Raw genomic sequence first — 20,825 nt, 5'->3', positions numbered from 1 at the left:
CTACTAAAAATGCAAAAATTAGCCCGGCGTGGTGGCGCACGCCTGTAATCCCAGCTACTTGGGAGGCTGAGGCAGGAGAATCACTTGAACCCGGGAGGTGGAGGTTGCAGTGAGCGGAGATTGTGCCACTGCACTCCAGCCTGGGGGACACAGCAAGACTCCATCTCAAAAAAAAAAAAAAAAAAGGGGTGCCGGGTGTGGTGGCTCACGCCTGGAATCCTAGCACTTTGGGAGGCCAAGGCGGGTGGATCACGAGGTCAGGAGATTGAGACCATCCTGGCTAACACGGTGAACCCCCCCCCCCCCCCCCGCCTCATCTCTATCAAAAAATACAAAACATTAGCCGGGCGAGGTGGCGGGCGCCTGTAGTCCCAACCACTAGGGAGGCTGAGGCAGGAGAATGGCGTGAACCCGGGAGGCGGAGCTTGCAGTGAGCCGAGATCGCGCCACTGCACTCCAGCCTGGGCGACAGAGCGAGACTCTGTCTCAAAAAAAAAAAAAAAAACCAAAAAAAAAAAAAAACCCGTGCAGAGGGTGACTTCTCTATGAGCTGAGCAAACCGTCCCCCCACCACTGCTTCCTGTAAACTGGCTCCTAAGCCGGGCGTGCGTTTGCTCTCCTGACGGCACAGGAAGTCAGGCTCAGAGAATTCCAGCTCGGAACAGCCTCTGGCGGCTTCCAGGCAGTTCCACAACGAGGAGGCTGCGCTTTTCCAGTCTGCTCATCAAAGCAGACCCAGCCTTGTGTGGCGCGGCGTGCCGGGGTGAGTCAGGCCCCCGGGAAGGTGGCCTTGAAGGCGGGAGGGGTGGCCGGCCTGCTGCAGCAACGTGAGAACAGAAGCAGCCTTCATCTGGCTTTAAAACTTCCAGAACCGGTAGCTTTACAGCTCACAGAGCTCCTGGACTCTTTCCTCCTGGGGGCCTGGCAATCCCCCCTTCACCCCTCCAAACCTCTGCCTGCCACGAAAAAGGGAAGAAAAATAAACCCCAAGCAACAAAAACAGCAGCCAGATTTGGCGGGAGGGGAAACAATGCTTGGAGTGGAAACGTCAGCCCTTCGCCGTGGAGGGATGACTGCTTCTGAGAACACAGTGTTCAGAGACAAAAGAGACAGGGTGTTATGTTTAGAGAGGAAAAGATCCAAACCCAAACAAAACAGAACAGTAGTTTGGGAGAGAAGAGAAGGCTCCGAGGCACTGCGAGGAACAAGTTGCCCTTGTACCGTGGCTGGGGCAGCTGGGTTTGCAGAGAGCTGTGTCCCCGGGCACCTGCGTTAATGTGCACATCTGCACACCTGTTGTGGGCATGAGGGCCTCAGCCATGCGCACCTCCGGGAGCCATAGAACCTCCGTGCATGTCACAGAAGCCCCTGAGGACAGTGTACGGTGACGGGATCTCGGTTCACTGCAACCTCCGGTTCCTGGGTTCAAGCAATTCTCCTGCCTCAGCCTCCCGAGTAGCTGGGGTTACAGACGCCCCCCTATCCCCACCATGTCCAGCTAAGTTTTGTATTTTTGGTAGAGATGGGCTTTCGCCGGGCGCAGTGGCTCACGCCTGTAATCCTAGCACTTTGGGAGGCCGAGGCGGGCGGATCACGAGGTCAGGAGATTGAGACCATCCTGGCTAACACGGTGAAACCCCGTCTGTACTAAAAATGCAAAAATTAGCTGGGCGTGGCGGCGGGCGCCTGTAGTCCCAGCTACTCGGGAGGCTGAGGCAGGAGAATGGTGTGAACCCGGGAGGCGGAGCTTGCAGTGAGTCGAGATCGCGCCACTACACTCCAGCCTGGGCGACAGAGCGAGACTCCGTCTCAAAAAAAAAAAAAAAAAAAAAGAGATGGGCTTTCATCGTGTTGGCCAGGCTGGTCTCAAACTCCTGACCTCAGGTGATCTGTCCGCCTCGGCCTCCCAAAGTGCTGGGATTTTAGGCACGAGCCATCATGCCGGGCCAACAGTGGCTCTTAATGGGGGAGGGGGGCTGATTCAGCCCCGCCAGGAAACCCAGGGCGATGCCTGGGACATCTGTGGTTGTCGGGGTTGAGGGAGCGCCTGGCATGGAGTGGGTGGAGGCCAGGGACGCTGCTCAGCAACCGTAAGTGTCCAGGACAGCCCCACCCCAGAGAAGGATCTGACCCCACTGTCCACAGTGCTGAGGGAGGAGACCTTGAGTTAATTATTTAGGGAAAATGGGGTTCAATCCCCACCCACACCAGAATAAGCTCCCAATGGGGCAGACGGTGTGAACCAGGGGGACCTCCAGCTCCTGAGATTCACCTCCTCTCTCCCTCCCAACTCAGTGTGGATTTCCTTGTGTGCAGCCTCCTGGGACCTCAGCAAGGCAGAGGATCATGGGATGCAGAGTCTCTTGAGGGTCCATGGAATCCTCTATCTCTGGGGGTTTCACCTAGAGGTAATTCTGCCCCCCAGGGGCCCCTGGGCGATGTCTGGGGACATCTGTGGTTGTCGTAAGTAGGGGGTGCTCCTGGCCTGGAGTGGGTAGAGGCCAGGGACACTGCTCAGCACCCTACAGTGCCCAGGACAGCCCCACCTAGAACGATCTTGCCCCCACGTCTACAGGCCTAGGGGACCCTGGTTTAGACTCTGCAGAAAGGTGCACACATAGGCCGGGCGCGGTGGCTCATGTCTGTATTCCCAGCACTTTGGGAGACCGAGGTGGGTGGATCACTTGACGTCAGGGGTTCAAGACCAACCTGGTCAACATAGTGAAACCCCGTCTCTAATAAAAAAATTCTAAATTAGCTGGGCATGGTAGCGCATGCCTGTAATCCCAGCTGCTCAGGAGGCTGAGGCAGGAGAATCGCCTGAACCTGGGAGGCGAGGTTGCAATGAGCCAAGATTGTACCACTATATTCCAGCCTAAGCAACAAGAGTGAACCTGTCTTTAAAAAAAAAAAAAAAAAAAAAAAAGCCAGGTGCAGTGACTCATGCCTGTAATTTTGGGAGGCCGAGGCGGGCGGATCACCTGAGGTCAGGAGTTCAAGACCAGCCTGGCCAACATGGTGAAACCCCCCTCTCTACTAAAAATACAAAAAAATTAGCCAGGAGTGGTGGTGGGCACCTGTAATGCCAGCTACTTGGGAGTCTGAGGCAGGAGAATGGCTTGAACCGGGGAGGTGGAGGTTGCGGTGAGCCAAAATTGCGCCACTGCACTCCAGCCTGGGCAACGGAGCCAGACTCTGCCTCAAAAACAAAACAAAACAAAACAAACAAACAAACGAAAAAGAAAGGTGCACATGGCTTCGAGAGCGGACACAGGCCATCAGGGTGAGAAGGCACAGGGCGAGGGTCAGGCGTTGATATGTGCCCTGGCAGCGGGGATGCAGACCCCCCCATGCCCTGCCATGCTCTCACCCGGACGCCAAAGAGGCGGATCCACGCAGAGCCCCGGGAGCCCGACTGACATGGAAACTTTAATACAAGAGACAGGTCTGACAATGGCTACAACTGCTGCCCCCTCCACAGAACCCCAGGTCCCCATCAGCAACCAGAGTCTGCATGCAGAGACCCTGCACCCAGGATGGGCCCTTCCCCGCACCTGCAGCCCCTCCAGGGCCAGGTCACCCCAGCAGGGCCTGGGAGGGCAGCTATGTGTGGGGCCTTCGTGCCAGCTCTGACCGTTAGTGGCTCTGTGACCTCAAGGCAGGGCCGTGGGGCCCAGGGCTGCAGTGGGGGGGCCTCTGCCACACGGACGGGAGGGCCGCACCCTGGCTGGAAAACAGCGCCTTGTGACTGTCCCTGTCAGCGCGGGCCCTTTGCTCCCAGTCTAAATCGGTCCCCGGGGCAGCTATATTTAGAAGGGGCTAAAGAGAGGGAATGAATGAGGTGCCCACGAGAAAGTGAAAAATAGACCAGCGGGGCAGGTCCCGCCGCTGCCTTCGGCCGGAGCTTGGAGCCTAAGAATGAGCCGGCTTGTTCAGACAAAGAGGCCGCGATGACAGAGGGTGACGTGCCGCCAATGTGGGTTTAGTCTCCGCGGTGACGGGAGCGGGAGAAAAGAAAAGCTGCTCTCTGTCCACCCGGCGGTGGGGTCGGCGGGGGTGGGGGATGACCACGGTCATGTGAGAGTTTGCAAGCCCGGGAACTGGGGCCGGGCCAGGACACAACCCCGTGGCTCCTGTCACTTCAGTTCTGGGCTTCCTGGCTGAGGAAATGCTGTCACCCTGGCCCCAGGCCAGGGCAAGGGGCAGCGCCGGCCTTGTGATGGTGGTGCTCGGGAGCTGAAGGGCAGGAGGGTTGGGAAGAGTCCACAGGGCAGTACCAGGCCTTCCCACCTCGGCACAGGTGGGTCTTTCTCCACCCAGGTCCCCCAGCAGACTCCTACACATCCTGCAAAGCCCCACCGATGTCATCCCCTCTGAGAAGTCCCTGATCGCAACCATCCATGCACAGCCAGGCTGCACTAAAACCCCTTCTCGGCACACTGGCAGCTCCCTGGACATTCATTGCGTAATGTGACATTGTGGCTGCTGCACATGACATGTTTCTCATCTCACAGCACTGAGCTCAGAGTCCAACATGGGCCTCACGGGGTTAAAATCAAGGCACGGGCAGGGCTGGTCCCTCCTGGAGGTGCCAGGGCAGAATCCCTTTCCCGCCTTTCCTCTAGAGGCTCGGGTATCCCTCGGCTCGGGCCCCTTCCTCTCCCTTCACGAGACACAGCACAGCCTCTTCCAGTCTCTCTCTGACTTTCAACCTCCTGTGTCCTCTCATGAGGATCCTGTGAGGTCACTGCACCCTCCGGGTCATCCAGGGTGGTGCTCTGGCGACTCGGGGGGGGGGGTCCTTCACTCAATACCATCTGCAGAGTCCCTGTCACCCAGGCTGGAGTGCAGTGGCCCGATCTCGGCTTACTGCCACCTCCGCCTCGTGGGTTCAAGCGATTCTTCTGCCTCAGCCTCCCGAGTAGCTGGAATTTCAGACTACTGAAATGGAGACACAGCCACAGCTTCCAGGGATTAGGACATAGATGTTTTTTGAGGCCTTTGTGCTGCCGACCCCAGGCACATCCCAGACGCTGGGTACTAAAGACGCCACTTGGATGGAAGGGGCTGGAGGCCGTGGTGCAGCGAGTTCACGGAGGGTGTTACTTCCCGGAACCCACTCTGTTCTCAGGGCCCATCTCCTTCCCAAGACGGAGGCTCCCAGGCCCAGGCAGCCCTCCGACGTGGAGTGCCTGCCCCACTTCCATCCGTAGCAGGTGCTGCTCCTGCGCATGCGTGCACGTGGCCTGGTGCGCCCACCCCTCTGGGCTCTGCAGCAGGGGCTGGTCCATCTGGGCACATGCATGGCCAAGGACGGACCTCGGGTCTGTGGTTCTCTGCTGTGGCCCGTGGGCTCCAGGTCACGTCATCAGAATGGCTAGAGGTCACCAGCATCGTGTGTGTGACGTCTCCAGGGCCACCCCACTCCAGGTCTGGCGTTGTTAGAAACTCCCAGAAAACCACAGGCTCAGGGAGGTTCTCCCTGAGGGCTAAGAATCATTAGGGATGTTTTCATGTTAACAATGGAAAAAAACAAAAACAAAAACAAAAACCCCAGGTGCAGTGGCTCGTGCCTGTCATCCCAGCACTTTGGGAGGCCGAGGCGGGCAGATTGCCTGAGCTCAGGAGTTTGAGACCAGCATAGGCAACACGGTGAAACCTGGTCTCTACGAAAATACAAAAGAAATTCGCTGGGCGTGGTGGTGGGTGCCTGTAGTCCCAGATACTCGGGAGGCTGAGGCAGGAGAATTGCTTGAACCCAGGAGGCAGAGGTGGCAGTGAGCTGAGATCGCGCCACCGCACTCCAGCCTGGGTGCCAGAGCGAGACTCTGCCTCAAAAAACAAAACAAATAAACAAACAAAGACAACACCATCTCAAGAATAATCTGAGCCTAATGTCAGTGATGCTAAGACCCAGAGACCCTGGTGGAAGGGATGTTCCAGCGGGCAGTGGCCTTTCTTGTGAAATGTGCATGTTGTTTGCGTCCCGACAGGTTCAAGTGATGAAGCTGGGCAGGCTGAGGCCACCAGAGGGTTTCCTGGGTCCCTGTTCCTGCCACACACCTTGAATCCTCAATGCCAAGGCAGTTCCAAACCCGAGGGACCCCCGGGGGGACACTAGGTCTGGACACGAAGGTTTGGCAGCAAACTGTCAGGATCGCTGGAGAGAACCCTGGCTCCTGCGCTGGCCCAACTGTGTCTGGTTCAATGCTCGAAGCTCAAACACAGCAAAGGGCAAGTTGGCAAGTTTCAGTCCAGGATGTACATTTCGGCAAAAATGGCAGCCAGGTTTGGGGCAGAGGTGGAGGAGGACCTGGAGGGAGGGCTTCAACAGGGCTGCATTGGCCGGGCGCGGTGGCTCAAGCCTGTAATCCCAGCACTTTGGGAGGCCGAGACGGGCGGATCAGGAGGTCAGGAGATCAAGACCATCCTGGCTAACCCGGTGAAACCCCGTCTCTACTAAAAAATACAAAAAAAAACTAGCCGGGCAAGGTGGCGGGCGCCTGTAGTCCCAGCTACTCAGGAGAGGCTGAGGCAGGAGAATGGCGTAAACCCAGGAGGCGGAGCTTGCAGAGAGCTGAGATCCGGCCACTGCACTCCAGCCTGGGCGACAGAGCGAGACTCCGTCTCAAAACAAAAACAAAAACAAACAATAAAACAGGGCTGCACTTTTTGTTTTTCGTTTTGTTTTGGAGATGGTCTCACTCTGTCGCCCAGGCTGGAGTGCAGTGGTGCAATCTCGGCTCACTGCAACCTCAGCCTCCCGGGTTCAATCGATTCTCCTGCCTCAGCCTCCCGAGAAGCTGGGATTACAGGCACCCACCACCACACTTGGCTAATTTTTGTATTTTTAGTAGAGACGGGGTTTCACTATCTTGGCCAGGCTGGTCTTGAACTCCTGACCTCGTGATCCGCCCGCCTCGGCCTCCCAAAGTGCTGGGATGACAGGCTTGAGCCACCACACCCGGCCGGGGCTGCGTTTTCATCTGGAGGTTCACACAGAGCATGGTGAGCCTAAGCATGGGAATTTCAGTCTCTCCTCCAGAACCTTCCGGAGAGGAACCACTGCAGCTACCACGGCTGCAGCTACCAGGCACCAGCTGACCAGGAGGGAGGAACCACAAGGCTGCTGTATCCAGGGTAAGCCAGCAGACCCGGGGTGAGGGTGGGGGTGACAGGGACACCGGCACCCTTGCTGTGCACAAAGTGCCTTGTGACAGTGAGTTCGTCTTGGCCTCTGTCCCAAGATGAGGTTTTGATGACACGCATGGAATTTCTAACAATGAGATGGAGTGTGTGGTTTTGCTCACGCTTACATCCCCTTTTCTTGTCTATCCAAATTCCATTACGCCTTTTCTTGCTGATGAAGAAACACAGCCCAAGTCCTGGGCTGCCCCAGGAAGTGCCGAGACCTCTCGCAGCTCTCAGTGGAAAGGGGAAATGTGGCTGCCTCGGGGCTGGGGTGCCCTGACTCTCAGAATTCTTGTGGGATGGGGGAAGAGGGTTTGGGTTGAGACCGGCTCACAGGAAGTGGGTAGAACGCAGGAGAAGGAGCTGCTGGGAGGCACCGTCTCATCCAGCCCCCGTGGCGACCCTCCTTGCTGGCTTTTTTTGAGACGGAGTCTTGCTCTGTTGCCCAGGCTGGAGTGCTGTGGCATGATCTCAGCTCACTGCAAGCTCTGCCTCCTGGGTTCAACTGACTCTCCTGTCTCAGCCTCCCGAGTAGCCGAGATTACAGGCGATCGCCACCACAGCTGGCTAATTTTTTTATTTTTTGGTAGAGTCACGGTTTCACTATGTTGTCCAGGCTGGCCTTGAACTCCTGACCTCAAGTGATCTCTGCCCACCTCAGCCTCTCAAAGTGCTGGGATTATAGGCAGGAGCCACCGTGCCCGACCACCTCTGCTCACCTCCTCACCCAGTCCCAGCTTCTGTGACTATCCCCCAGGGAGAATGACCATGGCCCTGCTGGGTTCTGAGGGGCCTGTGCCAATGAGCAGGTGGCCCACACAGCCTGAGGGACCACCAGCTACTCAGTGGCCAGAGTCTTATGACTCCAATCCCGCTCTGTCTCTGACCAGCCCCTGGGCATTGCTGCATCTTTTGGTTGCCGAGCCTCAGTTTCCCCACCTATAAAATGGGGACAATGAGCCCTGCTCCCCAGGGATCCTAGGAGAACTGAAGGAATTGCAGCAGTGGACCTGGCCTGCAGGGGGCACGGGAGAGGTGTCTGCTGAGTCACTGAGTAGGGGAGCTGAGGACTGGGGAGGCGTCAGTGGTGGGGATGGCTGGGCTGCTGGGAACAGGGCCAGGGGACTTAGCCAGGGCCCGACGAGAGCTGCCTGATGTCATTGCTGGAGCTTCTTGTCATCCCTCCAAGCAGATGCTGCAGCACAGGGACCTAATCCCCACGGCACGTGGCCACGTGGCTGGCGGCTTGAGCCTGCAGCCTGGAGACACCTGAGCCCTGCCCAGGCAGCTCCGTGCCACCTGCTATCCAGCCGCGCTGCCATTGGCCAGCACGTGCGTGTCCCAGAGGACCGGGCTCAGGACAGGCTCCAGGGACCTCACACTGGCCGTCTGACCTCCTAGGTCTGGTCTCCCAGTCAGAAAACAGGAGGGAGGGCAGGGACTTCTCCATGGAGAATATATTCATGGAGAGGGACATAAAAGGATCCAGACCAGACACCACGGGCACGTGTGACCCCTTGACCATCGGCCACGTTTTAAATCATCACTGTCTTCGTCGTCATCCTGAGTGTCAGGTGTGTGGGGGCCGAGACTAGGGTGAGGCCATGAGGCACTCACCTTGGGGGCAAAATCTAGGCAATGCCAACAAGCTCTGCCATGCTGGTAAATCATATTTTCATGCCATCTTTTATTATTTATATAAAAATATATTTACAAATATATATTTATCTAATGTAAAAACATATATAAATACATATAAACAAATATATATATTTATAAATAACATATATATTTAAATTATATATATATATATTTTTGAGACAGAGTCTCGCTCTGGCCCCCCAGGCTGGAGTGCAATGGCACAATCTCGGGTCACTGCAACCTCTGCCTCCCGGGTTCAAGTGAGTCTCCTGCCTCAGTCTCCCGAGTAGCTGGGATTACAGGCATGTGCCACCACGCCTGGCTAATTTTTTAAATTTTTAGTAGAGACGGGGTTTTGCCATGTTGGCCAGTCTGGTCTCGAACTCCTGACCTCAGGCGATTCTCCCATCTTGACCCCCCAAAGGGCTGGGATTACAGGTGTGAGCCACGGCACCTGCTGCTGCTTCTGTATTCACAGCTGCTCCCCGTCGCTTGCATTCCGGCCTGAGCTCCGCCTCCCGTCACATCAGCGGCAGCATCATATTCTCACAGAAGCATGAGCCCTACTGTGAACTGTGCATGGGAGGGATCTCGGCTGCGCGCTCCTTATGAGAATCTAATGCCTAATGGTCTCGACTGGCCAACACGATGAAACCCCGTCTCTACTAAAAAATACAAAAAATTAGCCGGAAATCGCTTGAACCCGGGAGGCGGAGGTTGCAGTGAGCTAAGATCACGCCGCTGCACTCCAAAGTGGGCAACAGAGACAGACTCTGTCTCAAAATAAACAAACAGAAATAATCTAATGCCTGACGATCTGTCACTGACTCCCATCACCTCTAGATGGGACCATCTAGTTTTTGTTTGTTAGTTATTGAGACAGAGTCTCGCTCTGTTGCCCAGGCTGGAGTGCAATGGCACGATCTCGGCTCACTGCAACCTCCGCCTCCCGGATTCAAGCAATTCTCCTGCCTCAGCCTCCCAAGTAGCTGGGACTCCAGGTGTCCACCACAACGCCTGGCTAATTTTTGTATTTTTAGTAGAGACGGGGTTTCATATTGTTGGCCAGGCTTGTCTCGAACTCCTGACCTTGAGTGATCCGCCCGCCTCAGCCTCCCAAAGTGCTGGGATGACAGGTGTGAGCCACCACACCCAGCCCAGGGACCATCTAGTTGTAGGAAACAAGCTCCAGGCTCCCACTGATCCCACATTATGGTGAGTTGTGGAATTATTTTATTATATATTACAATATAATAATAACAGAAATAAAGTGCACAATAAAAGTAACGCGTTTGAATCGCCCCCAAACCCTCCCCCCGGCTCCCCCACCGTCCGTGGAGAAACTGTCTTCCACGAATCCACTCCCTGGTGCCAAAAAGGTTGAGCACTGCTGCCTTAAGGAACCAGAAATGGAAGAACAAAGGCAGCCCCAAGCCAGCAGGAGGAAGGAAATTGTAAAGATCAGAGCAGCGATAAACAAGACAGAGATGAGAAAAACTGGTGAGTCGACGAAACCAAAAGTTGCTTCTTTGAAAAGAGCTACAAGATTGACAAACCTCTAGCGAGGCTGACCAAAAGCAAAACCAAAAAAAAAAAAAAAAAAAAAAAAAAGGAAATAAGATGCAAATAACTACGCGCAGAAACGAAACGAAAGGGGGACACATGACTACCAACTTTATGGAAATAAAAAGCATTATCAGAGAATACCGTAGTATTATCAACCAGTGTGTGACACCCAATTAGGTCATCTACGTGAAACGGACAAATTCCTAGAAAAACACGAATGAAACAGATCAGCTGTGGTTTCAGGTTCCACTCACATCTCTTAGATACTGGCTTAGATGCCAGCATGGTGTTGAGTATATATATATAAAATATGCATATATAATATATATAGTATATATGTTACATATACATATTATATATGTGTGTATGTATATATTTTTCTTTTCTTTATTTTAGAGACCTGGTCTCACTCTGTTGCCCAGTGTGGAGTCCAAGGGTGCAATCACAATGACAGCTCACAGCAGCCTCCACCTCCTGGGCTCAAGTGATCCTTCTGCCTCAGCCTCCCAAAATCCTAGGATTATAGGCATGTGCCACCACACTGGGTATGTATATATACGTATATACATGTATATATACACACTTGTGTGTGTATATACGTATGTACGTGTATATATATATTTTTTAAGAGACCAGGTCTCGCTCTATCACCTAGGCTGGAGTGCAGTGTTGTGATCATAGCTCACTGCAACCTCGAACTCCTGGGTTCAAGCAATCCTCTTGCCTCAGCCTCCTGAGTAGCTGGGACTACGGGTGCACGCCACTGTGTATACATATATATATGTGCATGTGTATATAAAATATATGTTATATATAATATATATTTTATAAATGTTATAAAATATGTTATATATGTTATAAAATAAGTGTTATATATAATATATATTTAATAAATGTTATAAAATGTTATATATATACTGTTATAAAATATATATGTTATATATATATATTTTTTGAGACAGTCTCGCTCTATTGCCCAAGCTAGTGTACAGCGGCGTGATCTCGGCTCACTGCAACCTCCATCTGCTGGGTTCAAGCGATTTTCCTGCCTCGGCCTCCAGAGTAGCTGGGATTACAGGCACCCGCCACCATGCCCACCTAATTTTTGTATTTTTGGTAGAGACGGGGTTTCGCCATGTTGGCCAGGCTGGTCTCTAACGCCCAACCTCAGGTGACCCGCCTGCCTTGGCCTCCCAAAGTGCTGGGATTACAGGCGTGAGCCACTGCCCCCGGCCATTTTTATATTTTTGTATCTATATCCTTGTTTAATCTTTGCAACCTTCCTGCAAAATGGAGAACGTCATCTCCTCCGCAGACAGTTGACCGGAACCCACCCAAACGGGGCAGAGCTGGTAAAAGGGGATCTGGGATTTGAACTCAGGTTTCCTGGCTCTGAGCCCAGAGCCCTTTTATGGGATGACTCAACCTCCCAGTGTGTCAGGCACACATAAAAGACTAGAGCTTGTTTGTTCCTTTTTCTAAAAAACAAGAGATTCCAAGCTCATGAAGTAAGAGAAAATGCCACATACCTTTTTTAGTTTCCTCAGGAATCACGGCTTGCTGTAAACCCTGTTTAAAAAAGGATAGAGAAAGAGAAAAGCATGGTTACATATTTTTCACTTACAAGGAACTCACAGAGCTACCTCCAGCTTGTATCGGAGAACGACATTGCTGTCCCCAAAAATGAGGCATGGGGATTCGAAATGGCCATGCCCTCCGGAGAAAACGGGGGCAGAATCAGTTTTATTGTTTACCACCGATCCACACGGAAAAGACCTGTAGGTTTCTCTTGCAGGACAACAGGGCAGATTATCTTTCTAGAAACTTGTGTTATTCCATTTCAGAACAAGGGAGCTCCAACCCCACACTCAAAGTCCAGTCCATCAGACACACCAGTGCAAGAAAAACAAAATATCCAGGCACGGAGCCTTCCCATGGCATACTTTGGTGTTTTTCCATCTCTGATTTCTACTTTGATGTAAGCCACGTGCCGGGCAAAGGGAGAGGTGGAAAGTGGAAACTGGGGACAAACCAATTAACCCCGAATGGAGGAAGTGACAGGTATACAGGGGGCAGGAAGGCCGGGGGTCTCATGTGAGCCGCCCAGGGCCAGGAGGTCAATAGGAAGGGAAGGACGGCTCCATGCCCCCGTGATTGGTCTCCGGGGTTGGGCGGGAGGGGGGAGGACTAGGGCCTTTGGAGCTGCGGTTTTTCATGGAACAGAATCCTCTGCTCCAAGCCGGACCCTGGATACAGCCGGGTCCTGCATCCATCTCTGATGCAGAGTGCACAGATCGTGACAGGGCGACGGGGACCACCTTTCGTGGTCTTTCCTGACTCCCACTAAGGCCTGGAGGGAGAGGCAGGCAGCCATCTGCCTCCTTCAGCTTCGCGGCAGCCTCCTATTTTGTGGACAAGGAGGCCCGAGGCAGGCAGAGGCCCCTGCCTTGCTGAGCGTCTACACCAGCCGAGGTCATGGGGCCGGGATTTGTGCACAGTGAGCCCAGATGCCCGGTTCTGTGTCTCCCGGTTAGGCCACCACTGCTCTGCTGCTGAGCCGCCAGTCCCACTTGGAGAAGCCAGGAGCTGCAGCACTGTCAGCGCTAGGGGAGGCTCCGTCCTGCGTAGCGAGGCTCACCCTGCAGTGGCCTTGCCCGGCGAGGTCAGCAGATGCCCCCTGCACTGGGCCCAACCCAGGCCCAACCTCCTGAGCTGCCCGAGGCCGGGCTGGGCCGGGTTGACGTGGCCGAGGCTCTTTCCCGCCTGCCCTGAAGGGCCCCTGTGGTCTCTGAAGCAGGCCCAGCCCCTCTTCCTTCAGAAACATTTGCTGTTTCCACCCACCAATGGGTTTTTTTCCACCGACACAAAGAAGAGCCACACGGCTGCTGTCCTGGGCTGGAGTCGGGCGACGCACATACGACACTTTCTCAGCAGCCCTGCGCCCCGGGGCTGCATCCCAGGCCAAGGAAGCTGAGGTCGGCGGGAAGCCTCCCCAACTTCAGCCCAGCCGGGGAGGCCGAATCCTGCCTTTTCCGGAGGCTCCCGGGTCTCAGCTGCAGGAAGGCGGTGGCTGGGGTCACCTTCTCCTAAGCCAGGGTCTCTCCCCACACCCAGCATTACGGACACCAGCGCCGGATTGTTCTCTGGGGTGGGACCATCCTGGGCTCTGTGGGGTGCTGAGCAGCGCCCCTGGCCTCCACCTGCTCCATGCCAGGAGCACCCACAGATGTGTTGGCCACAAATGTCCCCAGACACAGCCCAGGGTCCCCTGGGGGGCAGAATCACACCATGTGAGATCCCTGACCTCTTAGTGACCTACAGACATCCAGGGGACTGCCTCCCCTCCCACCTCTACACACACACACACGCACACATGCACGCACACACACGCATACTCACACACATGCACACACACAGACACACGCACACACATGCATACACGCACACTCACACACACACACAGACACGCACGTGTACACAAGACACATGCACACACATTTGCATGCACACACACGCAAACACATCATACACTCACACACACAGACATGCACACACGCACGCTCACACACACGCACACATGCACGTACACACACGTGCACTGTACACATGCACACATGCACAGACACACACACACAGACACATGCACACAGACACGCACGCGTACACACAAGACACACAGGCATACACATTTGCATGCACACACAGACACGTGCACACACAGACACACACAAGTGCACACAGACACACACACGTGCACACACACGTTCACACACACATGCACGCAGGAGCAAGAGCCTCCACCCAGACCTGTATCTAAAGCAAGGTCCTGCTAGTAAACACGCACCAACTCAAGAAACGAGGGGCTGCAGGAATTTTCCACCCTCCCGCCCAAAGGCGCCTGCACTCACAGAAGACTCAGAGGCTCCACCCGGCCGGGTCAGCGAATGGAGCAGCAGCACGGTTCCAGGACCGTGATAGAGAAAGACGGGAAATTAGACTTCTGACCCGTCACAAACTCTGAGTAAGTGTGACGTGCCCAGGCCAGCCCGGTGTGACCTCAGCTCCTGATCCATAAAATCAGGACAGTGACCGAGGATGCTGGGGCCACCTCACCTGCAGCCCCGGGTCAGCCTCAGAACCCACAGGACTTTGACCCCGTCCCAGGCCATGGCCCTTGACCAGGGAACCACAGCTCCTCATTCTGATGGGTGACTCGGTGCATTTCTCTCTCAGGCTCACTTTTTTTTTTCTTTGAGATGGAGTCTTGCTCTGTCACCCAGGCTGGAGTGCAGTAGAGCCATCTCAGCTCACTGCAACCTCTGCCTCCCGGATTCAAGCGATTCTCCTGCCTCAGCCTCCCAAGTAGTTGAGACTACAGGCACGGGCCACCACGCCTGGGTAATTTTTTGTATTTTTAGTAGAGACGGGGTTTCACTGTGTTAGCCAGGATGGTCTTGATCTCCTGACCTTGTGATCTGACCACCTTGGCCTCTGAAAGAGCTGGGATTACAGGCATGAGCCACTGCACCCGGCCTTTCAGGGTTACTTTTAGGTGGCTGGAAATATTGCTTTTCATCAGCACACTGTATTATTTTCATTATCCTTGCCACTGATCTGATGGGCACTGTGTCCTTTTTTTTTCTGAGATAGGGTCTGTTACTCAGGCTGGAGTACAATGGCATGACCACAGCTCACTGCAGCCTCAACCTCCTGGGCTCAAGTGATCCTCCCTCCTCAGCCTCCTGAGTAGCTGAGACTACAGGCGCATGCCACCACACCCAGCTAATTTTTATTCTTGTAGAGACAGGGTTTTGCCATGTTGCCTAGGCCGGTCTCAAATTCCTGGTCTCAAGCGATCCTCCCACCTTGGCCTCCTAAAGTGCTGGGATGACAGGTATGTGCCACTGCACCTGGCCAGCAAAAAAGGTTTTAAAGGTAGATGATCAAACCGTGTATAGAACCTCAATTTTTAAAAATAAGAGTGGGTATGTAGAAGTCTGGGGAAAGGATAAAGCACTGGGATTGTGGATGATTTTCCTATCCTTATGTGATTCTCAGATCCTGCAAAATGAAGTTATGTAACTTTCTCTTCCTTCCTTTCTCTCTCTTTCTTTCTCTCTTTCTCTTTCTCTCTTTCTTTCTTCTTTCTCTCTCTTTCTTTCTTCTTTCTCTCTTTCTTTCCTTTTTATTTTATTTTTATTTTTTTGAGACAGGTGTCATTCTGTCACCCAGGCTGGAGTGCGGTGGCGCGATCTCAGTTCACTGCAACCTCTGCCTTCTGAGCTCAAGCAATTCTGCCTCAGTCTCCCAAGTAGCTGGGATTACAGGCAGCCAACCACCACGCTTGGCTATTTTTTGTATTTTTAGTAGAGACGGGGTTTCACCCTGTTGGTCAGGCTGGTCTCAAACTCCTGACCTCAAGTGATCCCCCCACCTTGGCCTCCCAAAGTGCTGGGATTACAAGTGTGAGCCACCACACCTGGCCAGTAATATTCCTTTCATAGTCACAAAGAAGATACACACACACACACACACACACACACACACATACACATAGATATATATGCAGTTGATTTGATTCTCATTATTTGTGGTAGTTCTGTTCTGTGAAGTCACCACAAAAACTGAGTTTGCGAATATGAATCATTGCTCCTAGAGAATATTTTTGCAGGGTTAGTTTCCTTTGAGTTTCAGGAAACTTTCCTTTGCTTCATCTGATCAATACATGACCTTGTTCTGTGTGCGTTTCTATTTTTTTTTTTGGAGACAGGGTCTCACTCTGCTGCCCAGGCTGGAGTGCAATGGCGCAATCTCAGCTCGCTGCAGCGTCAATCTCCTGGGCTCAAGTGATTCTCCTGCCTTGGCCTCCGGAGTAGCTGGGATTACAGGTATGCACCACCACGCCTGGCTAATTTTGTATTTTTAGTAGAGACGGGGTTTCACCATGTTGGCCAGGCTGGTCTCGAACTCCCGACCTCAGGTGATCTGCCCGCCTCGGCCTCCCAAAGTGCTGGGATGACAGGTGTGAGCCACTGTGCCCGGCTGATTTTTGTATTTTCAGTAGAGACAGGGTTTCGCCATGTTGACCAGGCTGGTCTTGAACTCCCAATCTCAAATGATCCACCCACCTCAGCCTCCCAAAGTACTGGGATGACAGGCGTGAGCCATGCGCCCGGCCCAAAGGCGCCTTCCTGAATGCCTGTCAATGACACGAGTGTTGAACGGGGCAGCTGCTCTCTCACACCTGCCTGAGCGAAACTTCTCTCACCTACCGGTTCCTGCACGAGGCCCCGAGGGAGACGAGAAGGGGCCTCAGCACGATGCCTGGGACCACTGCAAACAGCAAAATCACCAAAAAGCAGAAAAACGCAAACCCCGAGGCTCTCGCTTGACAGTAATGAGGACGCCGTCCACCTGGGAGGGGAAATGGGAGGGCGGAGCGTGGCCTCCGCTCAGGGAACGCACGCCCACAACTAATTTCTGTCTCTCTGCGCGTGTCCCAGGATGAGAGGGAAAAGTGCGCCAGGCACTGATTTGGGGTTCACAAATACACACCATCAAGCCAGCAAATTTGCAAATACGGACTCCATGAACGATGAGGGGGGTTACAGTACAAACCCACCCTGTCCCTTGCACCTCCTCAGTGTGCTCAGGGCCTGGCCTGGCACCCACCATGAGGCCTGGCTGGTGGCAGGAAGGAGGGGACCGCCTTGGACCCCCACATCACCCCATCCCACAGGTCTGTCTCCCAAAGGCCCCCAGGGTTGACTCTCAGGAGAGGAGGTCCGACCTGCCTTAGGGGGCCCACGCAGGACCCCCGTACCTCCACACCTTATTTCTGCGTCCCACCCAGCCCTTCCCTTGAGGCAGTGATTCTCACCTGGGGGTAGCCCTGCCCCCAGGGGACCCTGGGTGGTGGCTGGGGACACTGTGGTTGTCCTGACTTGGGGGTGCTCCTGGCATGGGGCAACGCTGCGTTGCCCAGGACGGCACTACTCCAGAGAAGGATCCAGCCCTGATGTCCACAGGGCCCAGGGGAGACCCTGAATTCATTATTTGGGAAAAGGCTGGGCGCGGTGGCTCACACCTGTCATCCCAGCACTTTGGGAGGCCAAGGTGGGTGGATCACTTGATGTCAGGAGTTTGAGACCAGCCTGGCCAACATGAGGAGACCCCGTCTCTACTAAAAATACAAAAATTAGCCAGGCGTGGTGCATGCCTGTAATCCCAGGTACTTAGGAGGCTGAGGCAGGAGAACTGCCTGAACCTGGGAGGCGGAGGTTGCAGTGAGCCGAGATCATACCACTGTACTCCAGCCTGGGCAACAGAGGGAGACTGTCTCAAAAAAAAAAAAAAATTATTTGGGAAAACAATTGAGTACAATTTCTGTTCACAGTAGGCACCAGAATAAGCTCCTGATGGAGCAGACGGTGTAAACCAGGGGGTCCCCCAGCTCCTGGGACTCACCTCCTCTCTCCCTCCCCACTTAGGATGTGGAGTTCATGTGTGCAGCCTCCTGGGACCTCAGCAGGGCAGAGGATCATGGGACGCAGAGTCTCTTGGGGGTCTGTGGAATCCCCTAACCCAGGGGGGCTCAACCAGGATGACTCTGCTCCCAGAGGATATTGGGCAATGTCTGGGGACATCTGTGGTTGTCACGACGGGGAGTGCTCCTGGCATGGAGTGGGTGGAGGCCTGGGATGCTGTCAGCACCCTGCAGTGCCCAGGACGACCCCACCCCAGGCCCCAATATCCACGGTGCCCTGGGGAGACCCTGGATAGGTCCTGTCACAGTTGTGGTTCCATCAGCACCACTGCCGTTGTGTGCTCAGGAAGGGCCCTGCCCTCCCCCGTCCCTTTCTCTCTGCACCCCACCCAGCCTGGGTCCTTGACCTTCCCGGCTGTCAGCACTCTTGGACACACAATCCCCACAAGAGCCTCTCTCAGGAGGATACAAATGACACTGGTTAGCCGGGTGCGGTGGCTCATGCTTGTAATCCCAGCACTTTGGGAGGCCGAGGCAGGTGGATCACCTGAAGTCAGGAGTTTAAGACCAGTCTGGCCAACATGGTGAAACCCCGTCTTTACTAAATATATATATATATATAAATCAGCCAGGCATGGCAGCGGGTGCCTGTGATCCCAGCTACTCAGGAGGCTGAGGCAGGAGAATCGCCTGAACCCGGGAGGCAGAGGTTGCAGTGAGCCGAGATCACACCACTGTACTCCAGCCTGGGCGACAAGGGCGAAACTCTGTTTAAAAAAAAAGAAAAGACGCTGGCTTCTTTCTCTTCTTTGCACTCTGAAAAGTGCCTGACAGCAAAGTGCCCAGCAGAAGCAGCTGCCCCGGCTCGACCCGAGAAACAGGAAACCCTGTTTCTGAGCTTCGCCGGCTCTTCTGGGAGACCAGCGGGTAATCCCCTTCCTCCGACATTTCTCTGAGAAGTTTCTCCGCATTCTGCGTCTCAGAAAGAAACCGGGGTCGGGGGCAGGCATTCATGCCCTCCGCCCACTCAGGGGTTTGCAGTAACACCCTTGGGATTTGCAGGTTCACACAGAGCCGGAGCCCTGAGTCACCGCAGCCCGGGAGCTGCCGGGGTCCCCACCTGCTCAGCCCCAGGAACACACATCTACAGCGGGTTCCTTTTTCTTTTCTTTCTTCTTTTTTTTTTTTTCTTGAGACGGAGTCTGGCTCTGTCACCCAGGCTGGATGGCAGTGGCGCCATCTCGGCTCACTGCAACGTCCGCCTCCCGGGTTCAAGCGATTCTCCTGCCTCAGCCTCCCAAAGTGCTGGGATGACAGGTGTGAGCCACCTCGCCCTGCCCCTTTTCCTTTTCTTTTAAATGACTAACACTCATGATTTCTGTTCAGCTGAAAGCGACACTCTCTTTCAATACCTACAACAGGGTTTTCCCCCTGGGCACTGTGGACAGTGGAGCCAGATCCTTCTCTGGGGTGGGGCCATCCTGGGCACTGCAGGGTGTTGAGCAGTGTCCCTGACCTCCATGCACTCCATGCCAGGAGCAGATGCCCCCAGACATGACCAGAGTGTACCCTGGTGGCGGGGGCAGAATCGCTCCCGGGCTACACTGGAATCTTAGGGGATTCCACAGACCCCCAAGAGACTCTGCTGAGTTCCCAGAAGGCTGCACACATTGAAATCCACTCCCTGAGTGGGGGGAGAGAGAGAGGAGAGTCCCAGGAGCTGGGGGTCCCCCTGGTTTACCCCATTGGCCCCATCGGAGTTTATTTTCCAGTGTCCAGTGTGAGCAAGAGACAGATTCAGCATTTTTCAAATAATGAACACAGGACTCTCCCTCGCTGTATTCTGGACATTGGGGCTGGATCGTTCTCTGCGGTGGGGCCGTCCTCGGCACTATAGGGTGCTGAGCAGCGTCCCTGGCCTCCACCCACTCCATGTTGGGAGCACCCCGTAGTTGTGACTACCAGAAATGTCCCCATACTCTACTCAGGATCCCAAGAGAACCACTCCCAAGCATTACAGAGGTCACACTTTTGTTTTGTTTTGAGATAGGTTTCACTTCTGTCGCCCAGGCTGGAGTGCAGTGGCACGATCTTGGCTCACTGCAACCTGACTCCCAGGTTCAAGTGATTCTCCTGCCTCAGTCTCCCTATAGTAGCCGGAACTGCGGGTATGCACCACCACGCCTGGCTAATTTTGGGATTTTTAGTAGAGATGGGCTTTTGCCATGTTGGTCAGGCTGGTCTTGAATTCCTGACCTCAAGTGATCCGTCCACCTCGGCCTCCCAAAGTGCTGGGATGACGGGCATGAGCTACCACACCCAGCCCAGGTCACACTTTTGAACCCTTCAGTGGGCTCATTTTAAGTGAATTTTTAGCCTAATTGTCAACTGTCGAGTTATTTAAACCTTCCCACCCAAGCTTCCTTGAGGCAGAGAGGATCTGAAGCTCATCCATAAATAACACAAACAGCATTGCAAATCTGGGAATGGAGGAGACGGTGAAGGCGGTATTTGGGGGTTGGGTGGGGTGGGGGAAACAGCAAGGAAAAATCAAAAGATGGTTAGCCAAATAAGAATGGCGTTTGTGTGTGTAAGGGCGGGCTCCTGTTTAAGTGTAGGTAATTTTCAACTCAAGAAAAAGCATGTGTATTGAATGCAGGGAGTTGAATAGTGTCCAGCAAAAGCTCACACCCTCCTGGAAGCTCGGCATGTAACCTTCTCCGAGATAGGGGCTCTGCAGACGGAAGATGATAGGGATCTTGGGATGAAGTCATCATCCTGTTTGTAGGGTGGGCCTTAAATCCAATGACTGGTGTCTTTTTAAGAAGGAGAGACACAGGCCGAGTTCGGTGGCTCACACCTGTAAACCCAGAACTTTGGGAGGCCAAGGCAGGAGGATCGCTTCAGGCCAGGAGTTCGAGACTAGCCTGGCCAACATGGT

General features: G+C 54.1%; 1 protein-coding gene and 1 long non-coding RNA gene across 4 annotated transcripts in view; one reads left to right on the top strand and one right to left on the bottom strand.

Moving 5' to 3' along the window:
- Positions 1 to 20,825, bottom strand: part of GNG7 (G protein subunit gamma 7) — a 205,075-nt gene that overhangs the window by 32,205 nt on the left and 152,045 nt on the right. Inside the window, exon 3 of the mRNA XM_037994519.2 lies at positions 11,928 to 11,967. The gene's annotated coding sequence lies outside the window, so the exon portion shown is untranslated. The remainder of the gene's footprint in view (positions 1 to 11,927; positions 11,968 to 20,825) is intronic.
- On the top strand, positions 1,876 to 11,182 carry LOC140711932 (uncharacterized). Of its 3 annotated transcripts, none has more exons than XR_012093273.1 (3): positions 1,876 to 7,140; positions 9,311 to 10,047; positions 10,795 to 11,182. It is a non-coding gene; the product is annotated as an uncharacterized lncRNA (long non-coding RNA). The 3 variants fall into 3 exon arrangements; XR_012093271.1 differs by having other exon boundaries at positions 9,311 to 10,332; XR_012093272.1 differs by having other exon boundaries at positions 9,311 to 10,943; positions 11,054 to 11,182.

This window comes from Chlorocebus sabaeus, chromosome 6 (assembly GCF_047675955.1).
Source record: "Chlorocebus sabaeus isolate Y175 chromosome 6, mChlSab1.0.hap1, whole genome shotgun sequence".
In the NCBI taxonomy this organism is placed as follows: Eukaryota; Metazoa; Chordata; class Mammalia; order Primates; family Cercopithecidae; genus Chlorocebus; species Chlorocebus sabaeus.
The sequence above is the reverse complement of the archived record's forward strand: the minus strand, read 5'-3'. Positions and strand labels throughout refer to the sequence as shown.